This window comes from Podarcis tiliguerta, assembly GCF_965153285.1.
Source record: "Podarcis tiliguerta genome assembly, chromosome: 5".
In the NCBI taxonomy this organism is placed as follows: Eukaryota; Metazoa; Chordata; class Lepidosauria; order Squamata; family Lacertidae; genus Podarcis; species Podarcis tiliguerta.
This window is the reverse complement of record NC_139538.1, coordinates 12,056,800-12,082,433: the sequence shown is the minus strand read 5'-3', so window position 1 is coordinate 12,082,433 and position 25,634 is coordinate 12,056,800. Positions and strand designations below refer to the sequence as shown.

The 25,634-nt window shown below is 44.7% G+C and overlaps 1 long non-coding RNA gene across 1 annotated transcript; it reads left to right on the top strand.

The window, feature by feature from the left end:
- Positions 1–210: 210 nt before the first annotated feature.
- On the top strand, positions 211–16,475 carry LOC310678503. The gene is made up of 3 exons (XR_014511785.1): positions 211–489; positions 8,820–8,903; positions 15,999–16,475. It is a non-coding gene; the product is annotated as an uncharacterized lncRNA (long non-coding RNA).
- Positions 16,476–25,634: the final 9,159 nt, after the last annotated feature.

Below are 25,634 nucleotides of genomic sequence, written 5' to 3'. Positions count from 1 at the left end.
GGGCAGCTGAGGGAGAGACAGTAGGCAGACGTTAAGTCCCACGCTGCCATTTCAGGCAGCACGGAACTGCAGGCGCTTAAGCCACCATGTCACTCCTAAAAAGTTTTGTGAGCCTGTGGCGTTTGTATGGAGCCCCTGGTCGTCTCACAGACTATTGACCCGTACACCACTAATCCCCTGCCACCAACCAGGTCCTCCCTGGTAAGTCACTTAGTCTCAGTCAGGTTCTTAAGTTAACAAAGAAGAGTGTAGTTTAGTGCAGACACAAATAAACTTAAACTGCATTCAAAACATTGTTACTCTTTACCGTCTTAGTCTTATTTTTATCCTGTCTCTAACTCTTCTACCTCCCCTCACACAAGAACCAACTGCATTAACTGTCTCTCTAATTCCAACTGTCTGCCAACTGCTTTCCCAACTGCCTTTTCCCAACCAACCAACCAACCAACTAACCAAAACCAACCTCGGGCTAAGCCCTTTTATAAACAGGTAGGCTCCGCCTCTGGCTTTTCTATTGGTCTACCTATTAACTCTTTATCTTCCCCTGTACAGACATTTTCAAATGAATGGGCAAACACCACAGAGCCCATTTTTGAAAAACTTATTTTGTCACACACACCCAGTGATGACATCTGGGGCGCACCACACACCCCACACCCCCTTCCTCTGCCACTGAATGCATTACTAAATAGACATCTGACTTGGGAATATGGTTTGAGCGTCCACAATGAATCCCCAAAGAGAATTTGCTCCAACAGGAGGGAAGCGCTGGAGTTCTAATGGAAATGGAGAAAAAACTCTGTCTGCTTTCTCTACACCATAAGTTGTGGGTGAACATATCAGACGACACAGCGATTCTTCAAACAACTCTTGTTTATTCAGAAGCCAGAACAGAACTGAAGAGCTCAGTCAGCCTGCTTATAAAGAGCTCCAGAACAACGTAACTGTAGCAACTTTCTAAAACTATCCAATCACTGAACGTCACTTTCGATCCTTCATTTGCATACAAACTATCCAATCACTGAACCTCACTTTCGATCCTTCATTTGCATAACTATCTACAGTATCCCCCTGCTGGCCCAGGGTGAGAACTTCAGAACATAACAGTTACCTATCCTTCTTTTCTTTTCTTTTTTACCCTAGGGTAAAAATCCCCAAGGAGTTTGGCTCAACCTTCCTCAAATTGGTTGTCCTCCCGGTGTCATTGAAGTATAATTCCCGTGGCCAGAATTAATGGGGAGCTATAGCCCAGGAGGCTGCCTAGGAGGTCCCATTTAAGAGTGGTGGATGGTGGCTTAATTTTTCATGACTCATCTCAGTTCTTCTAGAGAGGCAAGCTTCTGTGCTCCACCCCACAGTTTGGGAATCACTGTAGTAGAACGACTGTGAATGTGTAAAGACTGTAAGAGCAGGAGAGTACATGTGAATGATATATCAATATTCAAGCTTTGCCTTTCCAGGAGTTCCCCACCCCCCACCCCTCTCTTTCTGATACGTCAATCTCAAATGAAAAGATTGCCCAGATACAAAGAAATCAAGGAGAAATGGGACAATTGGGAGACATTAAAGCGAGTCATTTTCCCCTTCATTTTCACTGCATTTTTTTTGCAACCCTTCAAAAGAAGTGAAAGACGTGACCTCACTGTGTTCATTTCCTTAGACAATGATTTTCCATTCAGATGGAGAGAATCTAGTATTTCTATTAAGCCTAAACAAAGTGCTAATATAATTCTTCAAGCAGTATATAAAAAATTCATTATCCCTTTGAAGGCCAAACAAGTTGGAGCGCCAGCAGAATAATGCGCTGGATCTTACTTATGATCAGCATCTCTCCTGAATTGTGTGTGCTTCGTGCACAGATGGTATTTATTGACAACAAAACTTAAGAAAATGCCTGGCTGGTATTCAGTGTTTATTAAAGTGGACCCCGGAGGCATAAAAGCAGAGATCGCTGTCCTTTATAGGAGAGAAAATGCCTTATTGCATACATTGCCTAACATTAATTTTGTAAATCTGTTTCCTCAGATGCTGGGCCCCCAGAACGATTAGGATATATATTTTCATAATACAAGGAATACCACGTCAGGTTTCACTGCAATGTGATGGAACCCCCTACTGTGCATGAAATGAAGGATCCCAAAGTCTATAGTAGTTTTCGGCAGTCGTATTCAGATGGCAAAATGAAATTAATCATCTCTGAAGGGGGGTGGCCTACAGCGGTTTCTCCGCTGTTGAAAACCGTAGCGTTTGCTACGTGGTCTAAAATGCATGTGCGACCCTTACATATTTTATGAAGGGTACTGGCATTCATTTATTTATTTAAAAAATCATATCCTCCTCTTCATCACAGGTAATCTCAAGGCAGGTGGCGTTAAAATAAAAATAATATGAACGCATAAAATATAAATAAATCACTTAAAAAACAAAACAGTCTCACACCTAAATCATATAAGGGGTGTTCACAGATACTTCAGTCCTGCATTTGTACAGGTATTCTGAGGTAAAATTCATGTAATAGGGGGCACAATGGCTGAGCTGTATAAATCAATTAACTCTACTACATTTATAAAGGCAATTTATACACATCTACATCACTCATTGATGTAGATGTGTATAAGTTGCCTTTATAAATGTAGTAGAGTTAATCACTCATTAAGGGACGTGGGTGGCACTGTGGGTTAAACCACAGAGCCTAGGACTTGCTGATCAGAAGGTTGGTGGTTCGAATCCCCGCGATGGGGTGAGCTCCCATTGCTCAATCCCTGCTCCTGCCAACCTAGCAGTTCGAAAGCACGTCAAAGTGCAAGTAGATAAATAGGTATCGCTCCAGCGGGAAGGTAAACGGCGTTTCCGTGCACTGCTCTGGTTCGCCAGAAGTGGCTTAGTCATGCTGGCCACATGACCTGGAAGCTGTCTGCGGACAAACGCCGGCTCCCTCAGCCAATAAAGCAAGATGAGTGCCACAACCCCAGAGTCGGTCACGACTGGACCTAATGGTCAGGGTCCCTTTACCTTTTACATCACTCATTTGGAGAAAGGTATAGGTTTTCAACTGGCACCAAAAGCTGAACAAAGTTGGCACCAGGCACACCTTATGCAGGATAGTGCTCCATGATTGAGCTGCCACCACAGAGAAGGCCCTGTCTGAAGCCAAAGCGCATCAGGCTTTGCTCAGTACCGAAACAACAAGGCCCTCTCAGGTACATCTTAAATTCCAAGCATGGAAATGTTCAAAATGTATTTAAAAAGCAGGTGGGAGACCCATGGCCATAGGTGCCAAATCCCTGGGACCCTGGGTGCCCGAGCACCCAAAAAATTCCCCATGAAATGGCCAGGCACACACAAATTTCAGTGCCAGGGCCATGCACACTACTTGTGGCCCAGGACTATCAGTGTAGCCCTCAGCCCTATAGAGGAAGAGAGAGAATGAATGGAAGAGAGTTAATTGATGGTGGATGGATGAAGGGGAGAGGGGAAGAAAAGCAGGAAGGAAGAAGTTCTACAGATTCCCACATCATTTTGCGATTTTTTAAAAATCTAGATTTTCCCCCCAAAGTAATTGCATTTGTTAGAATGCACTTTTGCATGCTATTTTCACTAACGTGCATTTTTATACACATTACTTGAATGGAGAACTGCATTGCAAAATTCGGGTCAGAGGTATTTAGCATTGCAAAATCCGGGCACTGAAGTCAGGAGTAGGGCCCCACTCATTAGTCAACATAAAGTTGCCCTACACACAACTAATGTTGAAACAGGGCTCACGTTTCAGGGCATAGTGCTCTTCCTCTTTGATAGACCAGGGCTAGGCACGGCAATTACCATGTAATTTTTGACTAGGCCTTCAAAAGAGGCATAAAACAGAAGAGCCGGTTAGTTGACTCTCCTATTCAGAAAACACATAGCATTTTGTTGGTGTTATTTCATTTAACAAAAAGTAACCTTTATTGTTCATAAATGCATGTTTAAAAGCTAAGCACAGAACTCTAGAACAGAGGTTGACCTAGAGAAACCACTGAGCATTGCTTTTTATAGTGTTGTATCAGTGCAATTTATTTACTGTGAAATGCCCATCTTATAGAATATTTTTTCTGAGCTATTCATACAATGAAATGCAAGGCATCTTAATGAAAAAGCAGGATGCAATTGTCTCTATAAGACAAAATGTTTCTTATAGGAACGATGTCAGTATGAAGGCAATAGTTATTTCATGGGTAAATGGAATTTATGGGTTCATATAATGGTCAAGAGAATTGTCCAATAACCTATTCTTACATTGTCCTACCCCTTCAATTTACTACCATTGCTACCATTCTTCTTTCTGCAAGGCATGCCGGAGATATTGTTGACTTGGAGATTTCTTAACCTCCCTCTTCCAAAGTTCAACATGTATATATTTAAGGGGAAAGATCAGCAATGTCTTGCAATGGAGAGTTACTTCACCATTACTGTTCTAAGTAGGTGTTAACAACCACCACTGAGATACTATCTAATATGGTATCCCTGTCACAATTCTGCCACATACTCTATCATACTTAGCAGCTTTCACCACATGATGATCAACCACCATGTGCATCTAACGAGTTGTTTTATCAGTAGCATCCATGAGGGATAGGGGTTGCCAACCTGGCACCTGCAGAAATCATTCTGCCTTTCAGGACATTCTGTTGCACCCACAAATGTAAATATCCCCTCAAAAATCCACAGCATATAAGAGACTGTTTGCTCTTTCTGATCGGTTCCACCCACTCCCTTATTTCACTGGATTCCAAGACTGAACAAATGAAAAGTTCAAAGTGAGAAGAAGAAGAAGAAGAAGAAGAAGAAGAAGAAGAAGAAGAAGAAGTTGTTGTTATCATTTATACCCCATCCATCTGGCCTGGTTTTCCCAGCCACTCTGGGCGGCTTTCAACAGAACATTAAAAACAGAATAAAACTTCAAACATTAAAAACTTCCCTAAACAGGGCTGCCTTCAGATGTCTTCTAAAAGTCAGATAGTTGTTTATTTCCTTGACATATGATGGGAGGACGTTCCACAGGGTGGGCGTCACTACCGAGAAGGCCCTCTGCCTCGTTCCCTGCAACCTCACTTCTCGCAGTGAGGGAACAACGTCGGAGCTGGACCTCAGTGCCCGGGCAGAATGATGGGGGTGGAGACGCTCCTTCGGGTTTTACTGTGATGTAAGCGCCTTTTTCTGTTCTTTCAGATTTGGCAGACATTTTGTATTATGCCATGCCCCCTCACAATCATTTATGTCACATTTCCATGGCAGCCATTTTATGTTATGCCACATCCTCCACGGCAGCCATTTTGTGACAGGTGGCCATGGCACTTCCTCAAAATTCCAGATGTGCTCCCTGGCCAATAAATGTTGGTGACCCCTGCTGTAGCAAATAATACATCTGCAGGTATTCCAAAGATAAGGTAAAAGAAGAGAGAATGGGCTAACACTGGGCTAACACAGGGATTTTGTGAATATCCACTCAACAAATGTACATCAATTTTATGCCTACGTATAATGGTCATTGATCTAGCATTGTAGTTTGCTGAGGGCTTTCAGGATTTCCTTTAAGAGAACCCTGTATGTCAGTACAATGCCTCAACTCCCAGAGTTCCCCAGAGGGAAAGAATAACCATTAAATCATTTTAAGCCTCCAGTGTTAAAGCTTGCCCTTTGTAAAATAAATGGGTTTGAGGAGGGATTTAACGCAGGTCAGAGAGATGGTTTGATGGATAGACCTATAGGCATTGAGCTGGCTAGCCAGAAAGCCACCTTAAGTCTAATCTCCTGCTGCAAGAGTGAACCATTTACACATCTGGATGTGTACCACAAATCAGCCTACAGACTCCTGACCGCAATATGTGGCCAAAACATGCCTTGCTAAACTGAGTCCAAATCCTCAGGTGAACTTCTTACTGCAGTCTCAGCCATGCAATGAAGCCCTAGCGAGTGCTTTTTGAAAGAGATGCAACTTCAAAAGGGCATCACAAATACACATTTGGAACTCTGCAGCAGGAAAATTTGGAGCTAAAAAGGACTAGTACACACACACACACACACACACACACAAACACACCATGTCACTCAAAATCTCCCCTCTGGAAGTCACTTTCTTTACGAAAAGCAACCATCAGAACGTTGCAACACATATTTGCATTTATTAATGTGCCACATGGCCCTCATCTATCTGAAGTGCCGATCAGAAAGAGAAAATGAGTGTGGGATCCAGATATAGGGATTTTCACGGTTCCATCACACACAGCCTTACCAGCACAGACACTCAGCGAGAAGCTATCAACAGCTACCCAGTGCTACACATTCCTTTTATTCCTTGATGTAAGAATTTTCTCAATGGCAGCACAATTTAATCTCCTCAGATCCATGTCACCAGTTGCAGTCTTGTTACAACTCCACAGTCTCAGCTGCCAATAAAATGAAAATCCAGAGCTATAAGGCTCAGTAGTAATCACAAGTGGAATCAAAAAAGCAAATGACCACATTCACCATTCAGAGCTCTCCTACTTTGTGGTGTGTGTGTCTGTGTGTCTGTGTGTATCTTCCTATATAAATTAAAATGTAAGGCTGTTGTCATGCTGCAGTTCATGCACCTGCTGATTGGCAAAGGGGTGGAGGGAGTTGACACCCTAGTGTATGTATATGAAATATGTGTGTATATTCCTTCTGATGCTTTATTTTTTTAAATTTCCTTTATTGTCAATGTACAACCTGTGTACAATGAAATTAACTGAGTCTACCTCCCCTCCCCACAAAAACTCAGTCTCATTGCACTCTGTGTGCTTGTCGCACAACACACCAACCCCGAAAGTCAGTTGCACTACATTATTTTCCACCCAGCAGCCTAACAGCCCACGGATAGAAACTGTTTTTTAGCCTGGTGGTACGACTGATTATACTTCTATATCTCCTGCCCGAGGGTAGAAGATTAAAGAGGTGCTGGCCGGGGTGTGAATCATCCCTGAGAAGTTTTCTCACTCTCCTAAGGCACTGATCCCATGCGATGTCATCCAGCGGACTCAAGGGACAGCCCATGATATCTTGTGCTGTGTTCACCACCCTCTGTAAAGACTCTCTGTCTGTGTCTGTCAAGCCAACGTACCACACTGTGTTACAATATGAGAGGACACTTTCTATTGTGGACAGGTAGAAGGAGGTCATCAAATGTTGTTTAACATTGTTCTTTCGCAAGACCCTGAGAAAATGGATTCTCTGTTGGGCCTTCCTAACCACCCGAGTTATATTGTTTTTCCAAGTGAGGTCTTCACTAAGGTAAACTCCCAGCAACTTAAAGAAAGAGACTCTCTCCATGCAACCCCCCTCCCCGGATATATAACGGGGCTAGTTCCCCTCTCTTCCTCCGAAAGTCCAACACCATCTCAAAGGTGTCTTGCTAATATTTAGTTGCAAGTTATTCTCTAAGCACCATGTAGATACTTTTTGAACCTCCCCCCTGTACACTGATTCATCTCCACCTGTAATTAGACCCATTATGGTAGTATCATCTGCAAACTTAATAATTACAGTGGATGGATCAGATGAAATATAGTCATAGGGAGGTAGATGTAATAGACCCAATTTAGATATATTCTGTCCATTGGTTCCCAATCATTGCAGGCTATACTGGTCAAAATCCATTATTGTAAGGCCCTCCTGACACCCTTTCTACTGTGTAAAGTTCATTGATGATGATTTGTGATCATGGTAGTATCAGGAAAGTTATATATGATTCCACTTTCAATACTGTTTACATCTGCAAATGTTTCAGGATGGACATACAGTACTGCTTTGTTTCTAGTCAGTGTATGTATCATAACTTCCAGGTGAGACTTCCTGTAACTTTTTATGTCACAAGTGTTAAAGGCGTTGTTGTTTTCTGTCCCACATTTGTTGTGTTATAGTAGAAGATAGCCCCTTCAGATGACATTATTGGATATTGATGCGTAGACAGTATAAATCTATCACTAATGCACTGCTGTTGTGTCAATACACACAATATTGTGTCAATATTACACAACACACACACACAAACCACCACTCTTGCAGGCTCCCAGCACTGATTCTGGTGCAATTCTTTTCTCCCACACCCCACACAGAATGGTCAGAGGCAAATCTGCAGCATCGACAGGCTACCTCCGAGAGATTTCACCACTTCTGTAGGGTTACCATGAACATGTGACCTCTGTGATCTTTTTCCCCAAATAAACCACTTGCTCCTCTTAGTGAACAGAAATAAACTTCTCTAAAGTGACTGAGGAAGGTTATTCCATTATTAAAAAGGAAGTAGAAAGGATTAGTGGACTGGTTTCCTGTTGGAAGTCCTATGTCTTCCTGAACACCCAACAGGTTTGATCTCTGAATTTATCACAGCAAAAAAGATGCTTCTCAAATTCTTCATAGGCTCTTAGTCAGAAGGGACAGCATCTGAGTTCTGAATTTACTGAATCTTCTTCATGTGCTACTCATGTGTAGCAGGAGATCATGGTCAAAAGGACTGTGGAATCTGATGTGTTCATCCAGCTTATCCCTTTGTATGGGCCTCTTGAAGATCTACTGAGTGAATTGTTTTTTTATATATAGCACTTTGTCCAATCTACTGCTGTTTTAAATGTCTCCAGTGAGAGGGGGGAAACATTTTCTCACTACTTGCTGGGAAGGGAAAGTGTGTCAGCTTTAAACTAATAAATGTCTGGGTTTGAGCTGTGACATTTACAAGTCGCCTGTTCCTCTGTGCAGAGCACTCGGGCTGACGGCGTACATTTGAAATCCGTGTCTTAATTGTCATGCCATTCTCCCCGCAGATTTGTCGGGAAGCTTTCTGATGAGATGCCAGGCAGACAAGACCACCAGGACATAAAAGCAGCATGTCGATTTTGACAACGGGGGTAGGTGGGTGCGAGGGAAGGGGTGCAATACTAAGTCTCCTGGGCAGGGATGGTGACTCAGCATATAATGTCATTTCAAAAGGTCTATCTGACATTTGCTTCCTTGAGGGAGGACAGGCTTTCTTATCATGCATGTGTGAAAAAGGAAAACAACGGTGGAGAGTCCTTCCACTTAATAGGTTTGTGTATCACACCAGACAGTTTTGGGTGGCGTACACAAAAAGCAAAGAAATGACTCCAAATAGAAAAAGGGTAAGGCGAAGTGTAAGAATACAGTGGTACCTCGGGTTAAGTACTTAATTCGTTCCGGAGGTCCATACTTAACCTGAAACTGTTCTTAACCTGAAGCACCACTTTAGCTAATGGGGCCTCCTGCTGCACCCACGCTGCCGGAGCCCGATTTCTGTTCTTATCCTGAAGCAAAGTTCTTAACCTGAAGCACTATTTCTAGATTACTGGAGTGTGTAACCTGAAGCGTATGTAACCTGAAGTGTATGTAACCCGAGGTACCACTGTAATAGTTTTTCCACATTATGAAGGAGAAAAACATCCTCAAATAAGATAATATCTTGATGATAATAGATTAAGAGCCAGGAACCTCTTTGCTCAGCTGGAGATCCAGTGGATCATAACTCCACTCATCCTAGCTGATTTAGCCTTAGGATAGTACCCATATTCATGGCTGCTCATTTTAGTTGGTCTGCTATGAGCAGGACTAATATCAGAGGCAGCTCATAGTAGCTATGATTTCTCTTTCCTTCCCTTTTACTTATTTCCTACATTTCCCTTCCAATCCAATTTGCAGATCTTATCTTTAAAACACTGAAAGGTGGGATAGGCATGGATTTGCACCACTAAGACTGAATAAGCAAAATGTTTATCATTAGAACCTTCTGTCTAATTCATCCTTTGCATAATTTAAATGTCACTTCTGATGCCAGATTTGTTGAGTGCATGTTGGGGCATACCAATTTTATTTAATCTCAAAACAGCTGTAGAAAGCGATCTGGCTTGATTATTTTTTATTTTTTATTATTATGAACCAACATCAGGTGCCTTAAAATGCAACTCTTTTGTTTGGGAGAAGTTTTTAATTTACTTAACATAAGAGAGACTTCTGCACAAAAATAATTTGCAGTTTGAGCCATTGTACTTATCAGCTGCATTTACATACAGAGATGGATTTCTGTTTTGGTCCTGTAATATATTTGTGGGCAGATACAAGACATTGTGATGTCTGAGCCAGAAAACCCAGATGGCACTCTCTACCCACCATGGTGGCAAAAAAACATCTTAATAAGCCAAAGCACGGATCATTTGTTTTTCCTTAATAGCACCAAAACATTTACCCATGAGTAGGCTGATTAAATAAGAACATAAGAAGAGGCTGTTGAAGCAGGTCAATGGCCTTTCTAGTCCAGCATCCTGTTCTCACAGTGCCCAACCAGATACCAGCGAGCGGCAATCAGGACATGAGCAAAACTGCACTCTGTCCATCTCTAATTCCCAGTGACTGGTATTAAGAGAGGTATGAAGACAGTGTAGGTAGAACATAGCCATTGTCAAGGAGCTGACAAGCAAGCCAGGTCAACCACAGGGCAGGCACATACATGGGATGAATGAAACACAATTAACTCGTTATTAACCGAAAATAACAACACAGTAGAGTCCTCTGGTCTGTCTTAAGACAGCTGAGATGTTGCTGAAGCTGACTACTAGCTCCACACTTCCCCCTCTAGTCTTCCACTTTAGATCCCTCCCAAGCAGATGAACGATGCATCAAGTGGGTGAGCTCCTCATCTGGCCAGCGTAGGACTCTCCTCAGACAGGATGCCAGAGGGGGGAGGAGAGCCAGCAGGCCTTGGGACTGTGCTGCTGCTGTGTAGAAGGAGCAATATTTGACTCCTCCTTGTCTGCGTCTGCACTCACTCTGTGACTCTCAGCTTCTAATCCTGTCCTAGAAGGCCCTCTTTCTCCTGATCTTCCTTGATCACTCAACCCCCCTGCTTCTAGCACCTCCCAACTCATCCCTTCTGCAGACTGGTCTTCAGTGTCCCACCACCAGAATCCAGGATCTAAGTTGTCATCTTCTGTGCCCTCCCTGGGGGGCTCCTGGGCAGGCACCTCCCACCACTCTTCCTCATCCAGCCAGTCCCTGACAGCCATCAAAGCTAGTAACCACTGATGGTCTTATCCTCAGTGATGCCTTATCCTTAAACAACTCAAGACCACAATGCCCCAAGGACCGCTTTTCCCCACGTGAACCAACCCAGACCCTGCGATCATCACCTGAGGCCCTTCTTCATGTGCCTCTTCCACAAGAGGTCTGGAAGGAAGCAACATGAGAATGGGTTTGTCTGGTGCCTTGGTTACATCTGGCAAACAGCATCTGGCAAATGGCAACGCTAGTGATGGTGGGATGTTCAACCATAGTGTGATGTTGAATTCCACCTCTTCTGTTTATTTCCAGCTGTGGGGGGGGGGGTCTTTCTGGGCACTTCAGCAAATACAGAGGCAGGGCTAGTGTTGCAGCACTATCCATTCAGGCCCTGTACAATCCCAGCTGGCTATGAACTTTCCAAGTACATTTGAGGCAACTTGAGCGGGAAAGAGAGACCCCAGATTGAATGACCTTATAGCGGTGTCAATAATTGGAGGGCAGTGACTCGGGCAGAGCTAGTCCATCTGGCATGGAACTAGAGGCCTAGCCTGGAACAACATGTCAGCGCTATTACAGATCGGTAAGTAATGGCAGGTTTATTGGCCTTGTAAGCGAGCAAACCCCATTGCCATGGCAACCAGAAAGAATAGGTATGAAACAGGCCAGCAGCAAGAAAGAGGGGAGTGGAGCTAAGGCAGAATTTAACGTATTTATGAAAACACATTGCAGCTTGCTTTTCCATCCCATCAACAGAACCTTCAAATCAACCAGCAATCACAAGCATAAGATTAAATCTGAGCTGAAAAAAGTCAACAAAAATTAATTGAGGCTGGACAAGTGTGAAATGGACCCCCACGCCCACCCCAAAACAGGGGAAATTAATTTTCTTAAATTCTCAGGGTGGGATTGCTTCTTGCCTAACCTCATTTTATGAGCTAGACAAAGGGTTTACTTTTTTCCATTGCTTTCTTAAGATTCTCACTCCTCAGCTTAAGGCTGACCATACCTCCTGGAATGCATTTGGAGCAAATGGCAATATCATGCCACATTGCATTGTGTCACTCCCAAGGCCTGCGGAAAGTGGCGAGAGGTTCTTTCCAATCAGAAATAGTAGGGAGGGAAAGGTGAAGTTTCATCAATGGCAAACAAAATGACCACCTCAAACGCCGAACCTTCCCCAACGCAACAATTTCCTTTTTGAGGTGAAGCAACCAGAACTGTGGCGTTTCCGTGTGCTGTGCTAGCTCACCAGATGCAGCTTGTCACGCTGGCCACGTGACCCGGAAGTGTCTGTGACCTGGACAGCGCTGGCCCCCAGCCTCTTAAGCGAGATGGGCGCACAACCCCAGAGTCGGACACGACTGGCCTGTATGGGCAGGGGTACCTTTACCTTTACCTTTTTAACCAGAACTGTACACAGATTCCAGATGTGCTCGCTCAATAGTTTTATATAACGGCACTATGATATGGACATTTTTATCATCAGTTCCTTTCTTAATGACCCCAAGCTTGGTATTAGCCTGTTTCACTATGCTGACATCTTCACTGATCGATCCACTATGATCCCTAAGTCTTGTTCCTGCTCAGTCACAGCCTGTTGAGACCCCATGAGCATGTATGTAAAATTAAGATTTATTTTTTTGCCTTTGTTACAAAGATGTGTATTGGATATACAATGGACGCTTGGGTTGCGAACGTGATCCGTGTGGGATGCATGTTCGCAACCCACAGCGTTCGCAACCTGAAGCGTCTGTAACCCGAGGTATGACTGTATAGGACATGTATATAATGATATGGATATTATAGAAGTATTTAAAATCAAAGTTGCTGTCTATGCTTAGAGTCAGAAATGTTTGTCCAAAGCAGTGCAGGTGAGCAGCCAGAACCTTGCCCTCAGCAACAGGAGATTAATAACTGACCAGGTAAGAGGAAAACAGATTGAATTGTAATAATAAGGGTTAACACAAACAAGGAGAATTGCCAAAGACAAGTCTGGGAGGGAAGGGTAACGGAATGTGCAAGCCGAAAACCTGCTGGAAAGGAATGATTGAGGATGACACCTTGATAAGATAAATGGAGTTTCTAAGTGGAAAACGACTCCAACTATGGGATGTCCAATTGGGAGGCCAGGTAGGGTGTCCACGAGCTGTTCACACATTGCTGTAGGCAATAATGTTGCATAAATGATACAGGACAGAAAAAGAGCATATAGGAAGAGCTGGAGGGCATGTACCATTGTCAGGCCATGCTTGTGGCAATAGCTTCATGGCTGACAAGGACGTGGGTAGCGCTGTGGTCTAAACCACTGAGCCTCTTGGGCTTGCCGATCAGAAGGTTGGCGGTTCAAATCCCTGTTACGGGGTGAGCTATAGTTGCTCTGTCCCAGCTCCTGCCAACCTAGCATTTCAAAAGCACACCAGTGAAAGTAGATAAATAGGTACCACTGCGGTGGGAAGGTAAACGGCATTTCCGTGCACTCTGCTTTCCATCGTGGTGTTTTGTGTGCCAGAAGCGGTTTAGTCATGCTGGCCACATGGCATGGAAAGCTGTCTGAGGACAAACGCCGGCTCCCTGGGCCTGAAACAAGGTGAGTGCTGCACCCCATAGTCGCCTTTGACTGGACTTAACCAGCCAGGGGTCCTTTACCTTTTATTTTTATTTTTATTTTTTATTTTCTTGTCTTTTCTTTTCTTTTCTTTTTTTTTACCATGGTTGACCATTCAGCACTGTCTTAATGATTAATAAATCTCTGTTGAGCCTACCTTGTGTACCTGACTCCTCTTTCCTTCGAGGCTTTCAGCAGTCTACTCCAAGGAAGCAATCCTAGGAATTTTCCTAGCAGCCTTGAAATGCACCACTTTACACTTGTTTACATTGCATTTGCCACTTTAGCATCCTGTCTTAATGCAGCTTTGTCCCTCTCGTCACTACTAGTATACACACCACTTTTGCTTCCTACTTGAGCAGAGGTTGTAGGAAAGGGGCAGCCCACAGTGCAATGTAGAGGCAGGGGCGAAGGAAGGCGTTGCTACATAGGGCGCATGTGCGGAATCGCTACATATGACACATGCGCTGTACGTAGTGACGCTGCGCATGCGTTGTACATAGCGGTTTGCCGGCGGTGCCGCTCCAGTGCTGTATGGACGGTGCTGACATCCTCAATTCGTGGCTGTAGCAGCGACGGAGGGATCCCGGCACCATCCATACGGTGATGGAGCGGTGGCGCCCACGATCCGCTATACAGCGCATGTGCGGCGGCGCTACATACAGCGCATGCGTGTGATGCCGCACATGTGCTACACTTAACGGTTTGCCGCTGGCGCTGGGATCCTCTGCTCGCAGCTGCAGCCGCGAATGGAGGATCCTTCACATGCGACGACGGTGGTGCGATGGCAGCTCGTGCCCCCGTGAGCCCCCGTGGGGTGACTTCTTGTCACCCCTGCAGACATGGCACCCAGGGCGAACTGCCCCCCACCCCGTTGCGACCCCACTGTGTAGAGGCCTTCTAGTTACCGGCCTTAGCACAGCAGCTTTTGTCCACAACAGGGAAAAATTCATGAACAAATGCTGGCTGTAATCATTGTTGTTGCTCCCTGCAATAAAGCAATAGAAGAACTAAGGGGAAAGCCATTGAATGCCAAGAGATAACGCCAATACAATGTACATTTGCAGTTGCCTTCTGAAATATGCCTACCATTTTAATGTTCAGGAATAGGTTGTAGTTCTCTCCGAGGCAAAGCTATCGTCATTTATACCCTGCCTAAATCAAGGGCGGTCCAGCAACTATTTATGTTATATTCTCCGGTGGTTTATGCTGTATGTGCTACATCAGGGTTGCAATTTAAAATTCTGGGCTCATGCCAAAGGGAGAAGCAAGTTAAAAGCTTTGCTGTGAGCCCATGGGGTGTTCTCTAGATCTCAAGAAAGACCAACAAATCAGAGAGTGACCCCTTCCTCCATTGCCTTGCCCTTAATAAACAGGCAGATCAATTCAGCCCATTGAGCAAAATTTAGGGTGGATACACACCATCTCTTTAAGTGGTGGAGGAATCACGATCCTGCCTTTCCAGGTGTTGAGCAGTTGCGTTTGACACTCCATCAATATTATAGCTTGCTCAATTTTATTTTTTTTAAGGGCTCAGGATAGTGATATACATGCATCTTTGCTTGTTGGTGCAATGACGCATGGAGTTGTATTACAGTTGCATGATAATAATAATAATAATAATAATAATAATAATAATAATAATAATACCTATTCTTGCATGCTGCACCTGATCACTTCTGCCTCCCCCCGTCCCAGACCTCCAGCTAATTCTGGGAGGTGGGAGGGAGCCCACCTCTTAGACATAGTACTCATGACTCTTGACTCGAGGAAACCTGAAGGTTTCATTTAAGAAATCAGAGCATGGTTATAGGACACACGATTCATAAGACTGACCAAGCTCTAAGAAGTAGCTAAGCCATTGGCCCAACATCTGACCTACCCCTACAGCTCCACTTTTAAAGAGAACCGGTCAGTTGCATGGTTCTCACCCCTAGTGAGATCATTGAGTTGGAAGGGACCCCAAGGGTCATCTAGTCCAACCCCCTGCAATTCAATAATCTCAACTAAAGCATCCATGACAGATGGATGTGCTTCCAGTCCTATGGGTGTGTGAGTGGCCAAGTCTCTTTGCACTGTTTGCACCAGTGCAGACAAAGACATGTCCTTGAGACCTGAGTCCAACACTCTAACTCTCATTCCACTTCCAGTTTGGCTGGCCCTACTGGTTTGCCACTGGCCTTATATTGGGTACCATGGAAACCTCACTCTCAGAGGGCAGAATGGTGACTGACTCAGACAACCCCCCCTCCACTCCTGTGCAACCCTCTCCTAAGTCATTGGTCAAGCTCTCCTCATACCCAACTTCTTGTTCCTCTTCCTCTGACAGATCTTGCTATCTCCTTCCCATCATGGTTAGTGCCACAGGACCTGCAACAGCCAGAACCCTCCATCATCATCTAGGAGGAGAACATTTGATATCCCCAGGACTGCTGCATCACCACTTAGACAACAGCAGTCAGGAGATGGCTAGCAGTGACCTAGTCATGGGCATCAGGAATGGGTGTGTGGACCTTACAGTGACAAGAGGAGACAGAAGGAGGAGACAGACTGATGGAGTGAACTGGGCATTCTCTACCAGGCTGCTCATGTCTGCCTCTCTGGTGGTATCTTACCTTTGGACCATCAGCGTAAAAATCTCTCCTCTATGGTGATCCTGGAGGCAAAGACATTTTGTCACCAGGTGGACCAGCTGTCATTTTCTGTATTTCTGTTCCCTGAGGTCTGCGATATATCAGATTTTCCTGTATTTTGTGTCTCTAAGCCTTGATTGACAAGCACGTGTATAAAATCCTCCCCAAATTAACTCTGGCTCACCAGATCTTGTTGGACTCCATCGCCCCCATGCAGCAGGAGAGTGGTGATGGGAGTGTTCGTCTTGCAATATCTTGAGGGTCACAGGTTTCCCTTCCCTGATGTAGCACCAGGGCATAATGAGAATTGTTAAATGGAGGTTTGTAGTTAGTTGCCTACCATCTGGAGACCAGAGTCAGGTCAAAGCATCAACCTCGTAGCTGCCTGGGCTGATGAAAGCTACTACATGTGTCTGATGAACTGGGGTCAGTTTGATGGGTCTACACCTAGTACAGAGCACCCTTGAAAAAACTGGCTGCCTGTAACAATGTCCATCATGCTCCAAGCACATGATGGAAGACGAAGACCAGAAAAGAAGGTCAGGTGCAAATAAATAAACAAACACTCCCCCAAATACTAAACAATACTTTTGTGGAAGGAACATCAGACTCATTCTAGCACTCCTGGCCTCAAGACGAAAAGCTGCTAATTAAAATGCTTAGCAAGTTTAAACAGCTTTTATTCACTTATTGATCATTCATATTCATTGTTACCTCCCTGCTCACAAGCAGGGGTAGAAATATCAATATCCCCCACACATGCACCTCTTTTTGTGTGTACGAGGTGGTAATAAATTCACTTGCTAAGTAATGCGTTCAAATTAATACAAAATAAATCAGCGCCTTCACTATAAACACAGCCTTTCTCCCTTTGCAAGCTCGAGGAATGGGAAAAGAGAAGGCACAATATATTATGCGGGGCTTTATTAGCGAGGTAATTCATTTCTATAGCACTCTTCAATGGACAGGGATTTGGTTTATACTTCTTTTCCTTTACTATAACAATAATCTCGTGAGGCAAGGTGAGAGGAAGAGACAGTGGGCCGGTTCCCATAACAATCAAAGTCAACGACAGGCTTAGTGCGACAGCACAAGGGTGCAGGGTTAAACTATGGCATTCATCCGCGCAAGAGGTGGGGTTAGCCACCAACTTGGGTGACTTTGAAAGAGGACTGGGCAAATTCACAGAGGATGAGGCTAAAAATGGCTACCAGTCATTGTACAGAGGTGGTTTTAGGGTAGTGTGACCGGTTTGGTTGTACTGCGCTGCAGGTGTTGCCACAACAATGCTGTAGAATGGAGCATGAAAGGCAGGGGGCACCAAATTTTAGCGTTCCACTGCTTCAATCTGAAAGCCCAAAGTCTGCTTTTGTGTCATGACTATAGGCTGCCTCCATTTTTGGTAGCAGTGTGTCCCTGAACACCGGCTGCTGGGAACTGAAAACAGGGAGAGTGCTGTTACATGGGTACAGTGGTACCTCGGGTTAAGTACTTAATTCGTTCTGGAGGTCCGTTCTTAACCTGAAACTGTTCTTAACCTGAAGCACCACTTTAGCTAATGGGGCCTCCTGCTGCCGCTGCACCACTGGAGCACAATTTCTGTTCTTATCCTGAAGCAAAGTTCTTAACCCGAGGTACTATTTCTGGGTTAGCAGAGTCTGTAACCTGAAGCATTTGTAACCTGAAGCGTATGTAACCTGAGGTACCACTGTATCTGGTTGGGCACTGTGAGAACTAGTCTTGGCAGAGCAGAAGTCGGCAATCATTCACACACACACACACACACACACACACCAGTCAGATATTAGTACTGTTTGCGTGGGAGCCATAGGGCCGCCATGTTGTATTTCTCAAAATGCACTACCCTGCGTAGACATGGGGGCTAGCAAGGGATCTCGTTGCCTCAAGTCGTTGTTTCAAACCACTCACAGGTCAGCCTGACATAAGCTGAGGAGCCGGCCCTTTAAAAAATACCCTTTATTGAACAGTAATATCTCACGGAAATCAGAACTGAAACCACCAAGGCTTTTGCCTACAGGGGGAAAGGGGAGTGTAAACTGCAAATAGAAAGTGAGATGCTTATTAAGAAATCAACTCAATCTATTTGCCTTTTATAACAAGCACAGCAGCCTTCCAGGCTCAGAGATTATTCTTTGAAATACGTTTTAGAGTGTGTGAAGGGTATATATTTGCAAATAACCTCATATAAATCCACATACTTGCAGCTCGTTCTCAGCATAATTTAATCTTTTTACCAAAACAACCAAATAAATATTTTTAAAAAGGAACAGCCAGCTATTAACAACCAAGTCGATACTAACCTAATTTTCCAAAACTCATTTTGAAGAGCAGTTTTCAGGAAACTTACTGGTAGCTCTAACTCTCAGCAAACTCCAGCATAAATGCAATTTTCTTTATTTAAGGGCTGCAATTGAGAGGGGTTTCCCCCCCCCTTCATAGTCTTGGTTTTTCATTTCCATTTGACTGGAGTAAAATATTACAGTTTGTGGCTCATGCTTTGTTCTTTTTTAGGCTAAAATCTCCCCCTTTTAAAAAAGCGGATCGATATATTTTGCAGAGTTGTTAGCCACCTTGTAATAACTAGAAAAATAAACAAGACTTACCCCTTTTGGTTACGAGGAGGAAAATAAGCATGCAGCATAAATCTAACCCGATTGCCTGCCTAGCAGATGGAGGAGGAAGCGTGGCCAGTTTCCTGCGAAGGCAACTGTTTAATCACATCAGCTTGCACTTGGCTAACATTTATATTTGAACACTCTTTTGCTTTAATTATTTGGAATGCTTAAAAAGCTTCTTCTGTATTCCTCGAAGACAAGCAATTAAAAACCGAATATTTCTAATAGCTTGGCCTATGGTCTATTGCTCTAGGAGTAAAAGATCTGGAATCAGACTTAAGGTGAGACTGAGCCAAAAACAGGGGGAGCATCATGGGAAGATTTTCATCAACATTTCATCAGCATCAGTCGTTTTCTTCAAGTGATTTTTTTTTTCAGGGACTGCTGCTGAGGCGACAGGGTTTCCAACTTGATTGCCTTCGCTCTGAGGAAGGTTTCTTTGCCCTCCGAAATGTCATCACCTTTTAAAACCCTTTGCTCCTTTCCAATTTCTGGCTATGGATACTCTTGCTGCCATTAAGAAGTAGCCAATTATAATGTAAAATGTAAAATTGTATAATGTAATTTGAGAGATAGCACTTTGTGGGGGGACAATGAACTTTCAAGACTTTCAGGGTGGTCATTTGTCCAGCACACAAAGACCCCATCCCCAAATATAGGGCTGCATTAATGCCTTCTTTATCATTGACATTAGCAATTTTGGGGATCTCTGTTGTTGTTGTTGTTGTTGTTGTTGTTGTTGTTGTTAGATCTGAACCTTCAGGTTGGGTACTAGATGGATGAGGGGGGGGATGCATATTTTTTTTGTCAACATGCAATTCAAAGTACTTTTTTGTAGCTGTAAAAGCATCTCTCTCTCCCTCTGAAATGTCACGTTCTCCATGTGATCCCTAATTGGCTGGGGTCACACTAAGACATAAGGAAAGAAGTGATAACCAGGGAAATGGTGCAAACGAAGCAGAAGATTGGAAAGTGGGGGGGGGGGGGGATTGGCAGCTTCTAATATTGAGCCGTAGCGCTTGGTAGAGTAGTATTGGCAGTGCTAGCTTGCTTACCTGGCTTCCCAATGATGAGAGTCCCTGCTGGTTACCAAGAAGGAGAAGGGAGAAGTGGTGGGGAGCTCAGCACAGTGTGGTTGCGGTGCTTGGGGGTCGGACCCGCTCCTCTGCCACGCCCCAGCACCTCCCTCCTTCCCCTCTCAGCAACTCTCAAGTGTTGGGGAGTCAAGCTAGCAACTGTTAAAACTCCGAAGCCTGTGAGCACTTTCTGAAGTCCTTTGCATGCTACTAGGACCAATCTCTTCACCTTTGAACTTCTTCAATGCTGCCCAACTCAGAAGAGTAGTGCAGCTTTTCCTAGGCAACGGTCGAGGCTGCTCAGTCAGGACGACGATCAGGAACAAAGTTGACGACTAGCAACTTGATTTTGTGGTTTATTATATACGGCAGTGGGACACAGGTGGCGCTGTGGGTTGAACCACAGAGCCTAGGACTTGCTGATCAGAAGGTCGGTGGTTCGAATCCCTGCGACGGGGTGAGCTCCCGTTGCTCGGTTCCTGCTCCTGCCAACCTAGCAGTTCAAAAGCATGCCAAAGTGCAAGTAGATAAATAGCTACCGCTCCGGCGGGAAGGTAAACGGTGCTTCTGTGCGCTGCTCTGGTTCGCCAGAAGCGGCTTAGTCATGCTGGCCACATGACCCGGAAGCTGTATGCTGGCTCCCTCAGCCAATAAAGCGAGATGAGTGCCGCAACCCCAGAGTCGGCGACAACTGGACCTAATGGTCAGGGGTCCCTTTACCTTTACTATATATGGCAGTAAACTCACAAGCTATATATATACAAGTTACTATACACAGACATGAACTTCATCACTCTCCAAGCACTCCAGATTACTCCTTACTAGCCAAACAATGTCATAGGTCATGCTGCCTATATGAGAGATCTCAGGCAATCACCGAGCTGTTACTAGGTCCTCTTATCTCCAGGCAAATTTCTCCCGTGCTCTGTCTCCCTAGCCCAGGCATCCCCAACCGTGGCCCTCCAGATGTTTTGGGACTACAATTCCCATCATCCCTGACCACTGGTCCTGTTAGCTAGGGATGGTGGGAGTTGTAGTCCCAAAACATCTGGAGGGCCGAGTTTGGGAATGCCTGCCCTAGCTTGTAGTCAAAACACTAATTGCTCACTTGCCAAGCTGCACGTAGGCTATGAACGCCAACAGTCAGCTGCTACTGAGATTGGCATTCACATATATAGGATGGACTTCACCAATGGAGCCCCATCAGCAGAAGCTGTGTGCAAGGACTTCCGCTTGCACAATGGGGCTTTCTCCCCAATTCCTCCAGCCATGCCCACAGAGTCCCCTGAAATTAGCTCTGTGGAGAGGTCGGAAGAAACCGCCATCACCCCTGAACATTGCATGTGGGGGAGAGGAGAGATGATATCTTCCATCTGGCAAAATCCTCCACCCAGTAACACAGCTTTTGAATCAAATTTGAAATGGCTGGTCCTTCACTTGAGCTTTGACTTGTGGGTCTGAATGTCAACATGGCACTGTGGGTGCTTTTATACCCATGATGATATTTAACCCTGGTCTTAGTTTATACTTCAAGGATCAGAGGAAAGCTGGCAATTTGTCTGAATCGTCGTTCATGCAAGCATATTCTCCATGGAGGAAGCTGGATGATGCCCAATTTGCCTCTGCCATATTTCATCGGCAACCAGCTTTCCTTGTGATGCCTTGTAAGTCACAAGATGGCTCTGGTGTGGCTAATGCCAATTAGCGTTCGGAACAACATTATCAGCCCAGTTCAGGACATCGGGTGAGCTTGGCGAGATCCGGGCATTTTATCTGGGCTGTGAATTGGTCAGTTTCAGACTAGCTATGCTGCAAGAAATGTATTTCCACAACACTGCATGCCTAAGGGTCATTGCAGGAGCAACCTATCTGGGTGCTTCAATTGTCTATAGCATTGCACTATGTGTCAGCTTTAGTTATCCCTACTCAGAACAGGCAGGATGCCCTGGGTTCGCTCAAGGGTTACTACATGAAGAGCTCAAATCTAACAAATACTCCGTGGGACTGTAAGAAAACAACACAATGCATTTACCGGTGGGTTGGCAGGCTTTATCCACTCTGGAAGGGCTAAAATGCCTGCAAATGTTATCCAAAGTGTGTGTGTGGGGGGTTTAATAGGGGTCATTTTTAAATTTGCAGACTCAAAACCCTGAGCCAAAACAGGCACTATGATACCATGATAAACAGCCATAACTCTCCCCAAAGAATCATGTAATTTGTTAAGAGTGCTGAGAATTGTTTGGAAAGCCCTATTCCCCCTCTTAGAGTTTCAATTCTCAGTATGGTTTAACAGTCAATCTCTGGGAATTGTAGCATGGTCTGGGGAATAGGGGTCTCTGAGCAACTCTCAGCATCTTTAATGCACCACAGCTCCCAGAATACTTTGGGGGAAGCCATGACTGTTTAACGTAGTATCATAGTGCTTTAAATGTATGGTACGAAAATGGCCAAAGACTGGATTTTTTTTTCCCCCCACTGTGGAAGCCAGAAATACATATTTCAGTTGGACGGGCCAGATTGTGGCATTCCTGAAGGATGTTGTTGTTGTTTAGTCGTTTAGTCATGTCTGACTCTTCGTGACCCCCTGGACCAGAGCACGCCAGGCACTCCTGTCTTCCACTGCCTCCCGCAGTTTGGTCAGACTCATATTTGTAGCTTCGAGAACACTGTCCAACAATCTTGTCCTCTGTCGTCCCCTTCTTCTTGCGCCCTCCATCTTTCCCAGCATCAGGGTCTTTTCCAGGGAGTCTTCTCTTCTCATGAAGTGGCCAAAGTATTGGAAATTCAGCTTCAGGATCTGTCTTTCCAGTGAGCACTCAGGGCTGATTTCCTTAAGAATGGATAGGTTTGATCTTCTTGCAGCCCATGGGACTCTCAGGAGTCTCCTCCAGCACCATAATTCAAAAGCATCAATTCTTCAGCGATCAGCCTTCTTTATGGTCCAGCTCTCACTTCCATACATCACTACTGGGAAAACCATGGCTTTAACTATACGGACCTTTGTTGGCAAGGTGATGTCTCTGCTTTTTAAGATGCTATGACCTGTCCATCTTGGATACTATGACCTGTCCATCTTGGGTGGCCCTGCACGGCATAGCTCATAGCTTCTCTGAGTTATTCAAGCCCCTTCTCCACGGCAAGGCAGTGATTCATGAAGGGGTCCTGAAGGATACAGAGATACAATGAACTCCATATCTAATATTTGAAAATCAGGATTCCTTTCCCCCAACACTGGGGGAATCATCTTCTTTTCCTTAAGTTACGGCCCTCACCGCATCATGTAGTCTGTAGCATTGTTAAGTGTACAAAGCTAGGGAGAGGCTAATCAGCTTGTTAGCTGGAGTGGCTTGCTAATGGCAAAGAGTCCTGGTTCTTTTGTTGTTATCATTAGGAAGGAGCTTTTCATGTTCGAAATACTCCACAAACTTGAGCTGCTTAATTAATCTGTGCAACAACATTTGATCCCCCGCTCCTCTTACTGGAGAGTGAGTATTTACCAAGCACACTCAAAAAGAACACAGCGCACCAATGTTGACAGCAGGCTTGAGAGATTGATCTACGGCTGCATGCTGTACTCAGCTGCTAATTTGTTTCACTAAGCAAAACAAATACTTCCCGTAGGGTCTACTGTTGCTCTTCGGGTGGCAGCGGTAGCAGCTTCCGCAGTACACAAGTATGGCAGCAAACATATTATCATCCTAGTGAGAGTGAGACAACATGCAACTGGAAGGTACGGAGTCTACCGGGAATGCCTATCAAGCTGCCGTCCTAAATTATTGATGTAATTACGAACCTGCTCACATTGAGTCAGGGCATTTCGTTCCATCCGAGCAAATGATTGAGGACTGGAATGCCTACGGGACATTTTTATTTTGCAGAGCATGGGGATGACAAATGGCCAGTAAGCAGTGTTGCATTTAGCCCAAGCCTGCGCAATTTGCTATCCATCAAGGCGGATGCAGCCCATTGGCCCTGTGTTGGGGCCTGCCACACAAATAAAAACACACACACACACTTTTGACTTTGCAGACAGGTGGCAAAAACAAGGAGGCCATGCGCAGCTGCTGAAACAAACTTCAGCTTGGTAGATCAGGTTGTGCAGGCCAGCTTCACACTTTCTTCTCAGGAATTGTTGTTGTTGTTGTTTAGTCATTTAGTCGTGTCCAACTCTTCATGACCCCATGGACCAGAGCACGCCAGGCACTCCTGTCTTCCACTGCCTCCCACAGTTTGGTCAAACTCATGCTGGTAGCTTCGAGAACACTGTCCAACCATCTCGTCCTCTGTCGTCCCCTTCTCCTTGTGCCCTCCATCTTTCCCAACATCAGGGTCTTTTCCAGGGAGTCTTCTCTTCTCTTCAGGTGGCCAAAGTATTGGAACCTCAGCTTCAGGATCTATCCTTCCAGTGAGCACTCAGGGCTGTTTTCCTTCAGAATGGAGAGGTTTGATCTTCTTGCAGTCCATGGGACTCTCAGGCGTCTCCTCTAGTACCATAATTCAAAAGCATCAATTGTTTGGCGATCAGCCTTCTTTATGGTCCAGCTCTCACTTCCATACATATTCTCAGGAATACAAGTCCCAATTTTATCAACATGATTTGCTAATAACTTTGGTTCCATTGATGGTATTGCCTTTGGTGTCCTTGGCCCAGTCCTGTGGAAAACTCTGCCAAGAGAAATTGAGCAGGCTTCCTCTTGTTTCAACTTATTAAATCGCTGCTGAAAACTTTTCTAATTCCACCCGGCTTATGCAGGCAATTAAAACCGCATCCCTCCACAATAGCCATCTGAATTTTGATTTAACTTTTTTATATGGTTTTTATTGTACGGCTTTTTGTTCAGTTGTTGTGAACCGCTTCAATGTTTTCTTTATGAAACAGCGGTGTATGAATATTTTCATAAATAAGTTAATAAACAAATGCACAGTACCTGAGAACAAAAAGCATGCACAAGATTGGGATCCGTAACTGAAAACCATTGCTTTCACTCATATAAGTGATGCTATCCTCATTGGTCTGATTGCCATAAGTTGCCAAGCTCATGTTGAGGTAGTCCAGTGCTGAAATAAATACAGGCATTACCTGCAATGGAATTAGTCCAGTTTCCCCTCTGGTACCTGCTTGATGTAGTTTGGTGCAACTGGGTGTGGTTCTAATTTGTTCTCCATCTGCATTTTTCTCTCTATCAGCTTCATGTTGAAGTTCATGTAACGCTGTATGAGATACTCTGTCTTCTTGTGACGACAGTCGTATCTCGGAAGCCAAACATCTTGCCAGCTGAACATTTTGGCTCCTGAACATCACAAACCCAGAAGTGGTTGTTCCAGTTTGTGAACGTTCTTTGGAACCCTAATGTTTGTCGCAGCTTGCGCAGCTTGCGATTGGCTGCAGGAGCTTCCTGCAGCCAATCGGAAGCCGTGCCTTGGTTCCCAAATGTTTTGGAAGTCGAATGGACTTCTGGAATGGATTCCCATCGACTTCTGGGGTACCACTGTAGTTGTATTCCTTTGTCTTATTTCTAACAATCGTAATGCTATTTTACCATCTGACTTAAGAGCCAAACCTACTTAGGGCATTGAGCTTGAGGACAAGTGGATACCAGGCCAGTGTGCCAAGATACTG